Below are 18,006 nucleotides of genomic sequence, written 5' to 3' on the forward strand. Positions count from 1 at the left end.
CAAGCTTGCCATGGAAAGGAGTAAGAAGGATTGGATGAAGGCAGTAGGAAAGCAGAGAAACGGAAGGGAAGGCATCTTCATACGCTTGTCTGAAGCTCTTACACCAATGATATACATAAGTATCACTATCTTTATCTTTATATTATTTTCGTTCATCATCATATACAATTGAGTTTGCCTGACTAAGATTTACAAGATGACCATAGCTTGCTTCAATGCTAACAATCTCCGTGGGATCGACCCTTACTCACGTAAGGTATTACTTGGACGACCAGTGCACTTGCTGGTTAGTTGTGCGAAGTTGTGTAATGCCATGGAATTGAACCACCAAGTTTTGGAGTTCATGACCAGGGATTATGAGAGTTGTGAAAAGTATTGTTCACAATTTCGCGCACCAAGTTTTTGGCGCCGTTGCCGGGGATTGTTCAAGTTTGAGCAAGCTTTGGTAACAATGCCTGGGATTGTTCTAGTTTGGACAACTGACGGTTCATCTTGTTGCTTAGATTAGGTATTTATTTTTTTCAAAATTCTTAAAGATGAATTCTAAAGTTTCATGATGATTTGTTGAAATCTGGCTGGCTGAGAAGCCATGTCTAATCTGATTGGACCGAGGTTTCAACTTATCACCACAAGAGCTTGTTGATTTTCATCAATCTTGCTTTTGGAGCAGTGATCTGCTAAGACTTGGATGACCTTTGGTCATGTCTAGTTTTGGACCGAAGCTTTCTTTGAAAGCTTGGCTGGCTGAGAAGCCATGTCTAATTCCTGGACCGGAGTCTTAGACTAGCATTGCACTGATTCCTGGAATTCTCATTAAGAATTTTGATATCTTTTTCCACTTAATTTTCGAAAAACACAAAAAAATTACAAAATCACAAAAAAACCAAAAATATTTGATGTTTCTTGTTTGAGTCTAGAGTCTCATCTTAAGTTTGGTGTCAAATGCATGTTTTTGTTATATTTTTCAAATCCATGCATATAGTTCTTTGTTCTAATCTTTGAATTCTATTGACTTGAAGTATTTTGTGTGTCTCATATGCATTCTCATTTCGATAGTGTCAGTAGTATACAAACTGCTAAGTTGGTGTCCTGCATGCATTGTTGTTTGGTTCTAGTTACATTTTGATTGTTCTTTATTATTAAAAATCCAAAAATATTTTTAATTTGTGTCTTTTCAAGTCAATGATACAGAGAATTGAAGATTCAGAACATGCTGCAGAGGAATTATACAGAAAAAGCTGAGCATTCAAAAATGCCCAGTGAAGAAGACAGACTGGCGTTTAAACGCCAGCCAGGGTACCTGGTTGGGCGTTTAACGCCCAAAGAGGTAGCATTTTGGGCGTTAAACGCCAGAATGTATACCATTCTGGGCGTTTAACGCCAGGATGGTGCTAGGAGGAAGATTTTGTTTTCAAATCAAATTTTTTTTTCAAGTTTTCAAAGTTTTTCAAAACCAAATCTTTTTCAAATCATATCTTTTCAATCAAATGTTTTCAAAATCAATTTCTTTCCTTTTTCAAAGATACTTACCAATAATTAATGATTTGATTAAACATTTTTTGCCTTTTCTATTAAGAAAGGTTTTATGTTTGAATCTTATCTTTTCTTGTTAGGCAAGTCATTAATATTTTTTTTAAATTCATATCTTTTCAAATTATTTTCAAATCATATCTTTTAAAATTGTTTTCAAATCATATCTTCTCAATCACATCTTTTTAAAACCATAACTTTTCAATCAAATCTCTTTAACCTCATCTTTTTCAAAATAGTTTTCAATCAAATCTTTTTGACTTCTAATTTCAAAATCTTTTTCAAAAATCACTTCAATTCTTCCCCACTTTCAATTTTCGAAAATTATCAATCAATTTTTAAAATGTTTTTGACATCTTTCTAATTAATTTTCGAAAATCCTCTTCCCTCCTTCTCACATCCTTCTATTTATGGAGTACTACTCCTTCTTAATGCACAATTCGAACTCTAACTAATCAAGTTCGAATTCTTCTACCTTCTTTTCTTCTATTTTTCTTTTCCTCTGACACTTCAAGGAATCTCTGTACTGTGACATAGAGGATTCCACATTTCTCTTGTTCTCTTCTCTTTCATATGAGCAGGAGCAGAGACAAAAGCATTCTTGTTGAAGCTGACCCTGAACCCGAGAGAACCTTGAAGAGAAAGCTAAGAGAAGCCAAGGCACAACTCTCTTTAGAGGACCTGACCGAATTCTTCAAAGAAGAAGAACACATGGCAGCCGAAAACAATAACAATGCCAACAATGCAAGGAAGGTGTTGGGTGACTTCACTGCACCTACTCCTGATTTTTATGGGAGAAGCATCTCTATCCCTGCCATTGGAGCAAACAACTTTGAGCTTAAGCCTCAATTAAGTTTCTCTAATGCAACAGAATTGCAAGTTCCATGGACTTCCAATGGAAGATCCTCATCAGTTCTTAGCTGAATTCTTGCAAATCTGTGACACAGTCAAGACTAATGGGGTTAACCCTGAGGTCTACAGACTGATGCTATTCCCTTTTACTGTAAGAGACAGAGCTAGAATATGGTTGGATTCTCAACCTAAAGAAAGCCTGGACTCTTGGGAAAAGCTAGTCAATGCCTTCTTGGCAAAGTTCTTTCCACCACAAAGATGGAGTAAGCTTAGAGTGGAAGTCCAAACCTTCAGACAGAAGGATGGAGAATCCCTCTATGAAGCTTGGGAAAGATACAAACAATTAATCAGAAGATGTCCCTCAGACATGCTTTCTGAATGGAGCATCATAGGTATTTTCTATGATGGTCTCTCTGAACTATCTAAGATGTCCTTGGATAGCTCTGCTGGAGGATCTCTTCATCTGAAGAAGACGCCTACAGAAGCTCAAGAATTGATTGAAATGGTTGCAAATAACCAATTCATGTACACTTCTGAAAGGAATCCTGTGAACAATGGACTAGTCAGAAGAAAGGAGTTCTTGAGATTGACACTCTGAATGCCATATTGGCTCAGAACAAGATATTGACTCAACAAGTCAATTTGATTTCTCAAAGTCTGTCTGGAATGCAAAATGCACCAAACAGTACTAAGGATGCTTCATCTGAGGAAGAAGCTTATGATCCTGAGAACCCTTCCATGGAAGAGGTGAATTACCTAGGAGAACCCTATGGAAACACCTATAATTCTTCATGGAGGAATCACCCAAATTTCTCATGGAAGAATCAAGAGAGACCTCAACAAGGTTTCAATAATAATGGTGGAAGAAACCGGCTTGGCAATAACAAGCCTTTTCCATCATCTTCTCAGCAACAGACAGAGAGTTCTAAGCAGAGTACTTCTGACTTAGCAACAATGGTCTCTGATCTAATAAAGACCACTCAAAGTTTCATGAATGAAACAAGGTCCTCCATCAGAAATTTGGAAGGACAAGTAGGTCAGCTGAGCAAGAAAGTTACTGAACTCCCTCCTAGCACTCTCCCAAGTAATACAGAAGAAAATCCAAAAGGAGAGTGCAAAGCCATAGACATGGCCGAATATGGAGAGGAAAGAGAGGAGGAGGACGCCACTGAGGAAGACCTCAGTGGGCGTGTACCAATCTCCTCTGAGTTCCCCAATGAGGAACCATGGGAATCTGAGGCTCAAAATGAGACCATAGAGATTCCATTGGACTTGCTTCTGCCTTTCATGAGCTCTGATGAGTATTCTTCCTCTGAAGAGGATGAGTATGTCATTGAAGAGCAAGTTGCTAAATATCTTGGAGCAATCATGAAGCTAAATGACAAGTTATTTGGAAATGAGACTTGGGAAGATGAACCTCCCTTGCTCACCAAAGAACTGGATGACTTGTCTAGGCAAAAACTGCCTCAAAAGAGGCAGGATCCTGGGAAGTTTTTTATACCTTGTACCATAGGCACCATGACCTTCAAGAAGGCCTTGTGTGACTTAGGGTCAAGTGTAAACCTCATGCCTCTCTCTGTAATGGAGAAGCTAAGGATCTTTGAGGTACAAGCTGCAAGAATCTCACTAGAGATGGCAGACAACTCAAGAAAACAAGCTTATGGACTTGTAGAGAATGTTTTGGTTAAGATTGAAGACCATTACATTCCCACTGATTTCATAGTCCTAGAGACTGGGAAGTGCATGGATGAATCCATCATCCTTGGCAGACCCTTCCTAGCCACAGCAAAGGCTGTGATTGATGTTGATAGAGGAGAGTTGATCATTCAAGTGAATGGAGAATCCTTGGTGTTTAAAGCCCAAGGACATCCCTCTATCATCATGGAGAGGAAGCATGAAGAGCTTCTCTCAAAACAGAGCCAAGCAGAGCCCCCACAGTCAAACTCTAAGTTTGGAGTTGGGAGGCCACAACCAAACTCTAAGTTTGGTGTTGAACCCCCACATTCAAACTCTAAGTTTGGTGTTGGGAGGTTCCAACACGGTTCTGAGTATCTCTGAGGCTCCATGAGAGTCCTCTGTCAAGCTAATGACATTAAAGAAGCGCTTGTTGGGAGGCAACCCAATGTTTTATAGTTAACTATTTTCTTTTGTTATTTTATCTTTTTGTAGGTTGATGATCATAAGAAGTCACAAAACAATGAAAAAAGCAAAAACAGAATGAAAAACAGGAAGAAAAATAGCACACCCTGGAGGAGAAGAAGCTGGCGTTCAAACGCCAGTAATGCTAGCTGTTGGGCGTTTAACGCCCAGTCTGGCACCATTCTGGGCGTTTAACGCCAGAAAGGGGCACCAGACTGGCGTTAAACGCCAGTAAAGGGCAACAACCTGGCGTTAAACGCCAGGAATGGGCACCAGCCCGGCGTTTAACGCCAGAAATAGCTCAAAACGTGATTTTGAGCAACATTTGGTGCAGGGATGACTTTTCCTTGACACCACAGGATCTGTGGACCCCACAGGACCCCACCATCAATCTCTTTCTTCTTCCCCATTCACCAATCACCTCAATACCTCTTCCCCAAAAACCCTTCACCTATCAAATCCCATCTTTCTCTTCACCACTCACATCCATCCTTCATAAAACCCCACCAACCTCACCCTTCAAATTCAAACCACTTTCCCTCCCAAACCCACCATAATGGCCGAACCATTACCCCCTCTCTCCTATATATACCCTTCTTCAACCCTTCATTTTCACACAACCTAAACACCCCTTCTTTCCCTTCTTGGCCGAACACACCACCTTCCCCCTCTTCCTCATTTCTTCTTCTTCTACTCTCTTCTTTCTTCTTTTGCTCGAGAACGAGCAAACATTTTAAGTTTGGTGTGGTAAAAGCGTTGCTTTTTCGTTTTTCCATAACCATTTATGGCATCCAAGGCCGGAGAAACCTCTAGAAAGAGGAAAGGGAAGGCAAAAGCTTCCACCTCCGAGTCATGGGAGATGGATAGATTCCTCTCAAAGGTGCATCAAGTCCACTTCTATGAAGTTGTGGCCTTGAAGAAGGTGATCCCCGAGGTCCCCTTTTCACTCAAAAAGGGTGAATATCCGGAGATCCGCCATGAGATCCGAAGAAGAGGTTGGGAAGTACTCACCAACCCCATTCAACAAGTCGGAATCTTGATGGTTCAAGAGTTCTATGCCAATGCATGGATCACCAAGAACCATGACCAAAGTGTGAACCCGAATCCAAAGAATTATCTCACTATGGTTCGAGGGAAATACTTGGATTTTAGTCCGGAGAGTGTGAGGGTGGCGTTCAACTTGCCTATGATGCAAGGAGATGAGCATCCTTACACTAGAAGGGTCAACTTTGATCAAAGGTTGGACCAAGTCCTCCCAACCATATGTGAAGAGGGCGCACAATGGAAGCAAGATTCAAGAGGAAAGCCGGTTCAATTGAGAAGGCATGACCTCAAGCCCGTGGCTAGAGGATGGTTAGAGTTCATACAACGCTCAATCATTCCCACTAGCAACCGGTCCGAAGTTACTCTAGACCGGGCCATCATGATTCATAGCATCATGATTGGAGAAGAAATAGAGGTTCATGAGGTTATAGCCCAAGAACTCTATAAGGTGGCGGACAAGACCTCTACCTTGGCAAGGTTAGCCTTTCCTCACCTCATTTGTCACCTCTGTTATTCAGTTGGAGTTGACATAGAAGGAGATACCCCCATTGATGAGGACAAGCCCATCACCAAGAAAAGGATGGAGTACACAAGAGACCCCTCTCATCAAGAGATCCCTGAGATTCCTCAAGGGATGCACTTTCCTCCACAAAATTATTGGGAGCAACTAAACACCTCCCTAGGAGAGTTGAGTTCCAACATGGGACAACTAAGGGTGGAGCATCAAGAACACTCCATTCTACTCCATGAAATTAAAGAAGACCAAAGAATCATGAGGGAGGAGCAACAAAGACAAGGAAGAGATATTGAGGAGCTCAAGCACTCCATAGGATCTTCAAGAGGAAGGAAGAGCCGCCATCACTAAGGTGGACCCGTTCCTTGATTTCCTTGTTCTTTATTCTTCTGTTTTTCGAATTTTTGTGCTTTATGTTATCCATGTTTGTGTCTTGTGATCATTAGTGTCTTAGTGTCTATGCCTTAAAGTTATGAATGTCCTATGAATCCATCACCTTTCTTTAATAAAAACGTGCTTAATTGAAAAGGAAAGAATTGCATGAATTCTGAATTTTATAATAGTTTAATTATTTTGATGTGGTGGCAACACTTTTGTTCTCTGAATGTATGCTTGAACAGTGCATATGTCTTTTGAACTTGTGGTTCATGAATGTTGGCTCTTGAAAGAATGATGAAAAAGGAGACATGTTACTGAGGATCTGAAAAATCATAAAAAAATGATTCTTGAAGCAAGAAAGAAAGCAAGCAAAAACCGAAAAAAAAAATTATTCGAAAAAAAAAAAGCGAAAAAAAAAGGAGAAAGAATAAGAGTTGTGATTCAAGGCAAATAAGAGTGTGCTTAAGAACCCTGGACACCTCTAATTGGGGACTTTAGCAAAGCTGAGTCACAATCTGAAAAGGTTCACCCAATTATGTGTCTGTGGCATGTATGTATCCGGTGGTAATATTGGAAGACAGAGTGCTTTGGGCCACAGCCAAGACTCAATAAATGGCTATGTTCAAGAATCATCATACTTTACTAGGAGAATCATTAACACTATCTGGATTCTAAGTTCCTAAAGAAGCCAATCATTCTGAATTATAAGGGATAAAGTGAGATGCCAAAACTATTCAGAGGCAAAAGATAAAAGCCCCGCTCATCTAATTAATACTAATCTTCATAGATGTTTTTGGAGTTCATTGCATATTCTCTTCTTTTTATCTTATTTGATCTTCAGTTGCTTGGGGACAAGCAACAATTTAAGTTTGGTGTTGTGATGAGCGGATAATTTGTATGCTTTTTGGCATTGTTTTTAGTATGTTTTTAGTATGATTTAGTTAGTTTTAGTATATTTTTATTAGTTTTTAGTTAAAATTCACTTTTCTGGACTTTACTATGAGTTTGTGTGTTTTTCTGTGATTTCAGGTATTTCTGGCTGAAATTGAGGGACCTGAGCAAAAATCTGATCCAGAGACTCAAAAGGACTGCAGATGCTATTGGATTCTGACCTCCCTGCACTCGAAGTGGATTTTCTGGAGCTACAGAAGCCCAATTGGCGCGCTCTCAACGGCGTTGGAAAGTAGACATCCTGGGCTTTCCAGCAATATATAATAGTCCATACTTTGCCCAAGATTTGATGGCCCAAACCGGCGTTCAAAGTCACCTCAAGAAATTCCAGCGTTAAACGCCGGAACTGGCACCTAATTGGGAGTTAAACGCCCAAACTGGCACTAAAGCTGGCGTTTAACTCCAAGGAGAGTCTCTACACGAAAAAAGCTTCATTGCTCAGCCCAAGCACACACCAAGTGGGCCCGGAAGTGGATTTTTATGTCATTTACTCATCTATGTACTAGTTTTCTATAAGTAGGACCTTTTACTATTGTATTAGAGAGACTTTGGTAGCTATCTTTGTTTTATGCTATCTTAGATCATTGGGAGGCTGGCCATTCGGCCATGCCTAGACCTTGTTCTTATGTATTTTCAACGGTGGAGTTTCTACACACCATAGATTAAGGTGTGGAGCTCTGCTGTACCTCGAGTATTAATGCAATTACTATTGTTCTTCCATTCAATTCCACTTGTTCTTTGTCCAAGATATCACTTGTTCTTCAACTTGATGAAGGTGATGATTGACGCCCATCACCATTCTCACTCATGAACAAGGTGACTGACAACCATTCTTGTTCTACAAGCATCTGAGGCTTAGTGAATATCTCTTGGATTCCTGATTGCACGATGCATGGTTGATCGCCTGACAACCGAGTGCTCGCCTGACAAACGAGCCAACCATTCCGTGAGATCAGAGTCTTCGTGGTATAGGCAAGAACTGATGGCAGCATTCAAGAGAATCCGGAAGGTCTAACCTTGTCTGTGGTATTCTGAGTAGGATTCAATGACTGAATGACTGTGACGTGCTTCAAACTCCTAGCAGGCTAGGGCGTTAGTGACAGACGCAAAAGTATCAATGGATATTATTCCGGCCTGACCGAGAACCGACAGCTGAATTCCGCTATGCCGTGACAGGACATATGCAATCGCTTTCACTGAGAGGATGGGAGGTAGCCACTGACAATGGTGAAACCCTACACAAGCTTGCCATGGAAAGGAGTAAGAAGGATTGGATGAAGGCAGTAGGAAAGCAGAGAAACGGAAGGGAAGGCATCTTCATACGCTTGTCTGAAGCTCTTACACCAATGATATACATAAGTATCACTATCTTTATCTTTATATTATTTTCGTTCATCATCATATACAATTGAGTTTGCCTGACTAAGATTTACAAGATGACCATAGCTTGCTTCAATGCTAACAATCTCCGTGGGATCGACCCTTACTCACGTAAGGTATTACTTGGACGACCCAGTGCACTTGCTGGTTAGTTGTGCGAAGTTGTGTAATGCCATGGAATTGAACCACCAAGTTTTTGGAGTTCATGACCAGGGATTATGAGAGTTGTGAAAAGTATTGTTCACAATTTCGCGCACCAGTGACCTCACCATGGCCATTTACAAAATGGGGACTCGATCTTCTTGGACCCTTCCCACAGGGATCGGGACAAGTCAAATTCCTCATAGTAGGGGTAGACTACTTCACAAAATGGATCGAGGCAGAACCCCTAGCCAACGCCACTGCTCAAAGAAATCAGAAATTCCTGTTCATACCCTGGGTCGAGCTGTCCGACCCGGGATGTTCTACAGACAAAGCGACCGACCTCTTCAGGTCAGGACAACCCGACCTCTTCACAAAGAGCTCGGACAAGTCACAGGAAGGCCCAAACAAAGGGCCCAAATAAGAGGAACACGTCCCAAATCCTAAGGCGGCCCAAGCCTACAGAGAGAAGGGCGGTTCCCTCAAAGATAAAGATGACCTCACTTAAAGATAAGATAACTAACTTATCTTATCCACAAGAAGGCCACATCTCACCATTATAAATACACTGGAGCACCCAGGTATAACTCATACTCTAATTCTACTCAATACCTGTTTAATACCCTTGCTAACTTAAGCATCGGAGTCCCTTGCAGGTACCCCCACCCTTCGGTGACAAGGGATCAGCAGCATTCTCAGTTCCACAAGTCGGACACACCAGCTCCGGCTGCTACACACCTGCCGGACACGTCGGCTCTGACCAACACAGAAGATCTCGTCCGAGATCGACCTACAGTTTCAGGTAAACCCTCGGAACATTGGCGCCGTTGCCGGGGAACCTGGAAGTCATCCCATTAACATGGCGGATGACCATGACAACGACCACGATTCAGGTTTGGAAGACAGAACGCCGCATAAAAACACGGACACGATACTCAAAGATACTCCAGAAACCAACGGAGACAAAATTATGAAAACCAAAATTCCAAAAGATTTCAATCTTCCGGATATGACTCTATATGACGGCACCTCGGATCCCAACCATCATCTCAGCAACTTCAGAAGTAGAATGTACCTCACTGATGCCTCAGATGCAGTTCGCTTCAAAGCCTTTCCAACAACTCTAACCAAGACAGCCATCAAATGGTTCGACAACCTACCTCCGAAATCCATCTCGAGTTTCGACGATCTGGCCAAGAAGTTCCTGGCCCGATTCTCCATACAAAAGGACAAAGCCAAACATGCACCTAGCCTCCTAGGGATCAAGCAAGGAGATCGGGAGAGCCTTTGCAACTACATAGAAAGATTCAACAAAACATGCATGGACATACAAAGTCTACCAACAGAGGCTGCCATTATGGGCCTTATAAATGACTTACGAGAAGGACCATTTAGCCAATCTATATCAAAGAGATATCCTACATCCTTAGATGAAGTACAAGAACGGGCACAAAAATACATCAACATGGAGGAAAACTCTCGACTTGTCGAAACCTCAAGGTTCGGCTCTAACTACCGAGATAAAGAATCTAAGAAAAAGGAAGATCGCTCCGGAGAGAAAATCAAAAAATATTATAACTATACTCCTCTTAGGGTATCCTTGGTGGATGTTTACAAAGAAGTCTGCCATACAGAGAAAATCCCTCCAGCTCGGCCACTTAAAGGCAAAAGAGGAGGAGGAAATCGGAATGAATACTGTGAGTATCACCGACTTCGAGGGCATTCCACCAATGAATGCTTCGACTTGAAAAACGTCATAGAAAAACTAGTAAGAGAAGGAAAGCTAGATCGATTTTTGGCCAATCGGGATGACGAACCAAGAAAAAGAAGAAGGGATGAGGATGTTGGACGATCTAAACGATCACCTCGCACACCGGAAAGACATGTTCATGTAATACACGGCGGATTTGCCGGAGGAGGAATCTCCAAATCATCCCGAAAGCGACATCTCAAAGAAGTATACCACGTCGAAGGAAAAAAGGAAGTCCCAGACATCCCAGCAATCACGTTTACCAAGGAAGACGCATCCGGAATTATCTCGGGACACGACGACCCCATGGTCATTACGATCATACTGGCAAACGCCAACCTTCACCATACATTAATTGACCAGGGAAGCTCTGCAGACATCTTATTCAAAACTGCCTTCGACAAACTCGGTCTAGATGAAAAAGAGCTAAGAGCATACCCGAACAGCCTGTTCGGACTAGGAGATGCCCCAGTTCAACCATTGGGATATGTATCGCTGCATACAACCTTTGGAAAGGGGAACCAGTCCCGAACACTCAAGATAGATTACATCGTGGTCAACGTAAGCTCAGCCTACAATGCCTTAATAGGTCGGACAACGTTAAATCAACTCGGCACAATAGTTTCAACCCCACATCTATGTATGAAATTCCCAACTGCGGAAGGAATAGCTACGATAAAGGCAGATCAAAAAATGGCACGTCGCTGTTACAACGAAAGCCTAAACCTCCGAGGTGAAGGAGGAGAGTTCCACACAATCGAGCTCGGTGGAGTTCAGATGCGAGAAGAATTCCGACCACAACCCGAAGGAGAAGTAGAAAGAATCCAGATCGGAGACACCCCGGATAAAACAACTAATATTGGCACAATCTTGAAAGGAGACGTAAAGAAAATGCTAATACGGTTCCTACGAGATAATGTTGATCTCTTCGCATGGAAAGCTGCCGACATGCCAGGGATTGATCCCGAATTAATGAGCCACAAATTGGCAGTCTATCCGGGATCCCGGCCGGTACAACAAAGACGAAGAAAACTTGGACTAGAACGAGCTCAGGCTGTAGAAGAACAAGTACAAGCGCTACTTGAGGCCGGGTTCATAAGGGAAGTCAAATATCCACTATGGCTAGCAAACGTCGTCTTAGTGAAAAAGTCAAATGGAAAGTGGCGATTGTGCACCGACTACACCGACCTCAACAAAGCCTGCCCAAAAGACCCCTACCCACTCGCAAGCATCGACGCTTTAGTGGACGCTTCATCAGGATATAAGTATCTCTCATTCATGGACGCATATTCTGGGTACAACCAAATTCCCATGTATCCATCAGATCAAGAAAAAACCTCGTTCCTAACACCGAAAGCAAACTACTGTTACATCGTGATGACTTTTGGTCTCAAGAACGCAGGAGCTACTTATCAAAGGCTAATGAATAAAGTTTTCTCAGATCACATCGGAAAAATCATGGAAGTTTATGTAGACGATATGTTGATAAAAACACAAAGCGAAGATACATTGTTATCCGACCTGACTCAAGTGTTTTCTACTATCAGGGAACACAACGTGCGGCTCAATCCCACAAAATGCACCTTCGCAGTAGAAGCCGGCAAATTCTTGGGCTTCATGCTCACACAAAGGGGGATTGAAGCAAATCCAGACAAATGTCGAGCCATACTCAACATGAAGAGCCCAACCTGTATCAAAGAAGTACAGCAATTCAACGGGAGGTTAGCCGCTCTATCTCGATTCTTGGCAGGAGCTACGATAAGATCTCTTCCCTTCTATGCTACCTTAAGAAAAGGAAAACAGTTCGAATGGACGACAGAATGTGAGCAAGCCTTCCTAGACTTCAAGGAGTTCTTAGGACGGCCACCTATCCTATCTCGGCTACGAGAAGGAGAACCGCTCATATTATATCTCGCAGTAGGGAGCCGGGCAATAGCCTCAGCACTAGTCAGAGAGGACGAACATGGGCAAAAACCCGTCTACTTCATTAGCAAAGCACTACAGGGATCCGAGCTGAACTACCAGAAAATAGAAAAGTTTGCCTACGCTCTGATCCTCACATCCTGGCGGCTTCGCCCATATTTCCAAGTGCATACCATTAAAGTTCGAACCAACCAACCCATAAAAGGAATATTACAGAAAATAGATCTAGCAGGAAGAATCCTACAATGGGCAATCGAGTTGTCCGAATTCGACATCCAATACGAGGCGCGTACAGTAATCAAATCGCAACACCTGGCCGACTTCATCGCAGAATTTACAAACGTCCCGGAAATCCCCATAGAATGGAACATATACGTAGACGGATCCTCGAATAAAACAGGAAGCGGTGCGGGTGTGATAATTGAGAACAACCAAGGAACTCAACTGGAGCTCTCCCTTAAATTTGGATTCTCGGCCTCAAACAACCAGGCAGAATACGAAGCACTATTAGCTGGTCTGAAGCTGGCTAGGGAGGTTGGAGCTCAGAAGCTCAACATCTACAGTGACTCACAAGTCATCACCTCACAAATAACAGGAAACTACCAAGCCAAAGATCAAACCATGAAAAAGTATTTGGATAAAACCAAAGAACATCTCGGACAACTCGGGGAATATAAGATCCACCACATACCTCGTGAGCAAAATGCCCGAGCTGACGCCCTTTCAAAATTAGCCAGCACCAAACCAGGGGGCAATAACAGAAGCCTCATCCAGGAGGTATTACATAACCCGTCAATAGCGGAAGAAGAAAGAATCCTAGCCATAATAGGTCAGGATCAAGGATGGATGACCCCCATAATAAACTACCTCAAAACAGAAGAACTCCCTACAGATGAAAAGGAGGCAAAGAGGCTGAAAAGAGAGGCACAGTACTACACTATCATAAACAACACGCTGTACAAAAGAGGGATATCAACACCTTTACTAAAATGCGTACCAACTTCCAACACAAAGGAAGTCTTGGAGGAAGTACACAGTGGCATTTGTGAAAATCATCTCGGAGCGCAAGCTCTCACCAAAAAGGTACTCCGGGCGGGATTCTATTGGCCAACTCTACAAAAGGAGGCTACAGAATTTGTACGGACATGTCCACCATGCCAGAAGCATGCCAACTTTCACATTGCCCCACCAGAAAAGCTCATCAGCGTAACCTCACCCTGGCCATTTGCGAAATGGGGACTCGACCTACTCGGGCCCTTCCCACAGGGATCGGGACAAGTAAAATTCCTCATAATAGGAGTAGACTATTTCACAAAATGGATCGAGGCAGAACCCCTGGCCAACGCCACCGCCCAAAGAAGTCAAAAATTCCTATATAGGAACATTATTACGAGGTTCGGGGTACCATACTCCATCACCATGGACAACGGTACCCAATTTACAGAGGCAGGCTTCAGAAAACTGGTGGCCGACTTGAACATAAAACACCAGTTCACCTCCGTCGAACATCCCCAAGCCAATGGACAAGCCGAAGCGGCTAACAAAGTCATATTGGCCGGATTAAAGCAGAGGCTACAAGGAGCAAAGGGAGCATGGGCTGAGGAACTTCTACAAGTCCTATGACCATATCGAACAACACCCCATTCTACTACAAATGAATCACCATTCCGACTAGCATACAGAGTAGAGGCAATGATTCCAATAGAAATCGAAGAAGGATCTCCCCGAGTAGTCCACTACAATGAACAAGCAAACTCCCAACTTCAGAGAGAAGAGCTCGACTTGTTACCCGAAATCCAAGAAAAAGCTCGGATCAGGGAAGAAGCTCTAAAACAACGAATGGGTTCCAGATATAATCAAAAGGTAGTGCCGAGAAGTTTTACAGAGAATGATCACATCCTAATCAGAAATGACATTGGAACAACTCGACCCGGAGAAGGAAAGCTGGAAGCTAACTGGAAAGGACCTTACCAAGTCATTGAAGTACTGGGGAAGGGCTACTACAGACTGTCCGAGCTTAATGAACGAGAGCTTCCTCGATCATGGCACGCCTGCAACCTAAGAAGGTACTACAGTTAGAGAAGGTAAAGGATCTCACTAAATGGATGCGTTCTTTTTCCTGAAAAGGTTTTTTAATAAGGCACCATGTCGAGACCTAGGAACAAGAAAATTCCCACATGTATATATTTGCATTTTTCTTTGAATAAAGTTTATTTAGATATTCTACAAAGATTCCAAGACACATTAATCTGAAGTATTCATCGTCCGATTATAAAGCAACAGGTCGGCAGAAAGTGAAAAACAAATTCACTGCGCGACCACGATAAAGACAATCGTCCGATAAAGGTGAAAACGCGATTCACCCAAAAGACGATCTAAAGACACCAACCACTTTCTACAAATCGGCAAAGATGAACACAGAATAATGTAAGAAGTTATCGAAAGCAATCCAAAAAAAAGAACCTGACGAGGTCTTACGGATAGCTAATATAATAACTTAAAAGACTGGCCGACATTCAGAAATCGGACCAAGTCAACCCAAGTTATAAGTAAACCCTGGAAAGAGGTCTGGCCAACCCTATTAAAGAGGATTATTTTAACTGAAGAGGGCCTGACATAACAAAGTCAGCCCAAAACAAAAAAGTTATCAAAGTAGTCCCTGAAAGAGATCTGACAAAGATCCAAGAAAGAGGACTACGAGAAATAACTTAAAGGAGACCGACATAACCAAATCGGACTCCTACCACTAAAAAGTTATCAAAGTAGTCCCTGAAAGAGATCTGACAAAGATCCAAGAAAGAGGACTACGAGAAATAACTTAAAGGAGACCGACATAACCAAATCGGACTCCTACCACTAAAAAGTTATCAAAGTAGTCCCTGAAAGAGATCTGACAAAGATCCAAGAAAGAGGACTACGAGAAATAACTTAAAGGAGACCGACATAACCAAATCGGACTCCTACCACTAAAAAGTTATCAAAGTAGTCCCTGAAAGAGATCTGACAAAGATCCAAGAAAGAGGACTACGAGAAATAACTTAAAGGAGACCGACATAACCAAATCGGACTCCTACCATTAAAAAGTTATCAAAGTAGTCCCTGAAAGAGATCTGACAAAGATCCAAGAAAGAGGACTACGAGAAAACTTAAAAGGAGACCGACATAACCAAATCGGACTCCTACCATTACAGAAGTTATACAAGAAGTCCCTGAAAGAGATCTGACAAAGATCCAAAAAAGAGGACTACGAAAAATAACTTAAAGGAGACCGACATAACGAAGTCGGACTCCTGCTACCGAAAAGTTACACAAGTAATCCCTGAAAGAGATCTGATATAGATCCAAGAAAGAGGATTACGCTATAACTTAAAGGAGACCGACACAACGAAGTCGGACTCCTGCTATGGAAAAGATATACAAAGTAACCCCTGAAAGAGATCTGATAAAGATCCGAGAAAGAGGATTACAGATATAACCCAGAAGAGACCGACCTAAATGAAGTCGGACTCCTACGAACAAAAAGAGACCTAACGAAGGTCCAGGAAAGAGGATTACAGAAATAAAAGGAATCAACACAAAGAAATCAGTTGGAGAAACATCAAAAATACCTACAAAAACGAGAAAACAAGTTAGATCCACACAAATATAGAGAATCCAAGCCACAAACGATAAGCACGAGGCAATCCAAAAAGGTCAAATTGCAAGGACCAACATTTTCAAAAAACAGAAGAAAAATATCAAAAACCTTGATATGATCTACAAAGTTTTAAAGCCTCAGAGGCCATCAAAAAAGGATAACGAGCTACTTTTGTTTTTCAAAAGGTTGCCAGACAAAACAACCAAAAAACGTCAGCAAATAAATAAAAAATTTTAAGAACCCACAAGCCGGGCCAACTAAATCTAGAAAAAGATCAGCAAACATCAGGAGCATCATCAGGACAAGGAGAAGGAGGACGAGTCTGAATAGGCACGGCATCTACAGTTCCATCCTCCCGGTTCAGAACTTGACAATCCGAATTAGGTGTAACCAGAGGAGCAGAGGTAGTCGACACTTTGGCAGAGGACACAGGAGGAGGATCAGCGTCATCATCACCCTCGTCATCAGGGACAATCTTGCCATCTCTGACAACATTATCTAAACTGAAAAGGGTGAGATCGGCCTCGGGAGCAATGACCCGAACTTGCTCTTTCAAGTTCTCGTAAGTAGCAGTCACGCTGCCGACGAGATGACTTTGGAGCTCAAAATAATCCTCCCGAGCACTGTCCAACTCCTCCCTCAGACGCATCACCTCCCGATAAGTTGTAACATAACTATCTTTATGCATCAGAGCTGTGTCCTCGGCCAACCTCAAAGAAGCCGCCAATGAAAGGGAACTCGCCTTCTCATTCTCTAGATCCTTCTCTAACTTGGTCACCTTTAATTCGAGCTCCTCTTTCAGCCCCTTCATCCGGTCAAACTCTTGCTTTGCCTCCTACATAAATGCCTTGGTGGCATGAAGAGGGAGACTTTGAGCAGTCCGGTGTATAGCGGCCGCCATAAAAGCCATCTGCACGTGATTTTGGGCCATAAATTCCAAATGATGGAGGATGGACACATCGTCCATCGAAAGGGTACCATAGGGCCCAATTTGTTGATCTATGAACTCAATGGCATTGAAGTCAGAGGCATTAAGGTCGAAGGGCTCAACCGTCTTTTGCTTTTTACTTGGAGGGGCAGCAGATGGAACGGCAGAAGTAGGATGAGGATCCACCAAGCGGACCCGAGGTGTCGGAATCGCTTTCTTCACTATGGGGGAACTCGGCACTGACGGCTTCTGGCGCACTTGGGAGGACCCCTCCCCAGCCGCCTTGGCGGCAACATTCCTGGCAGCAGTCGCCTTCTGCGCCCTCTTAAAAGCCTTCATGGATTCGTTATTCTTCATTGCCTCTGCAAAATAAAACAGAAGTCAAGCTACAAAATGAACAAGTCGGAAATACAGCTACAAGTAAACATAAACAGATAGCAAAGATACCCAGTTCGGCTTGAAGAAGAGAAGGGTTGGTTAGAAATTTCTTTGTATCAAGATGGGGAGGCTGACCCCAGCGCTCTTCCAAAACAGTCACAAAGGCCCGCTCAGCCTTATCCAACATGTCCCAAGAGTACCTGGAGACCCTCACATCCTTTTGCCATTCCAGTGGAAAGGCAGGCTCATCATTTTCGTCCAGAAAAAAGGCCGAGCTCCTTCAACAGCTCGGACCTTGAAAAAGTAGTTTTTAAAATCACGAAATGACTCGTCAAACATGGAAAAGACCTTCTTTCCTTGGGTAGAGCGGAAGGAGACCCAAGCTGCCTTCTTTTTTACCACTCCGGGCTTAGTCAAAACAAATAGATAGAAAAAGAGAGATTGGGAAGCAGGGATACCAA

At 42.7% G+C, this 18,006-nt stretch overlaps 1 non-coding gene across 1 annotated transcript; it reads right to left on the reverse strand.

Moving 5' to 3' along the window:
* Positions 1-2,647: 2,647 nt before the first annotated feature.
* Positions 2,648-2,755, reverse strand: LOC130952047 (small nucleolar RNA R71). Its single transcript, XR_009074233.1, has one exon. It is a non-coding gene; the product is annotated as a small nucleolar RNA R71 (small nucleolar RNA).
* Between the last annotated feature and the right edge of the window lie 15,251 nt (positions 2,756-18,006).

Source organism: Arachis stenosperma, chromosome 1 (assembly GCF_014773155.1).
Source record: "Arachis stenosperma cultivar V10309 chromosome 1, arast.V10309.gnm1.PFL2, whole genome shotgun sequence".
Classification (NCBI taxonomy): domain Eukaryota; kingdom Viridiplantae; phylum Streptophyta; class Magnoliopsida; order Fabales; family Fabaceae; genus Arachis; species Arachis stenosperma.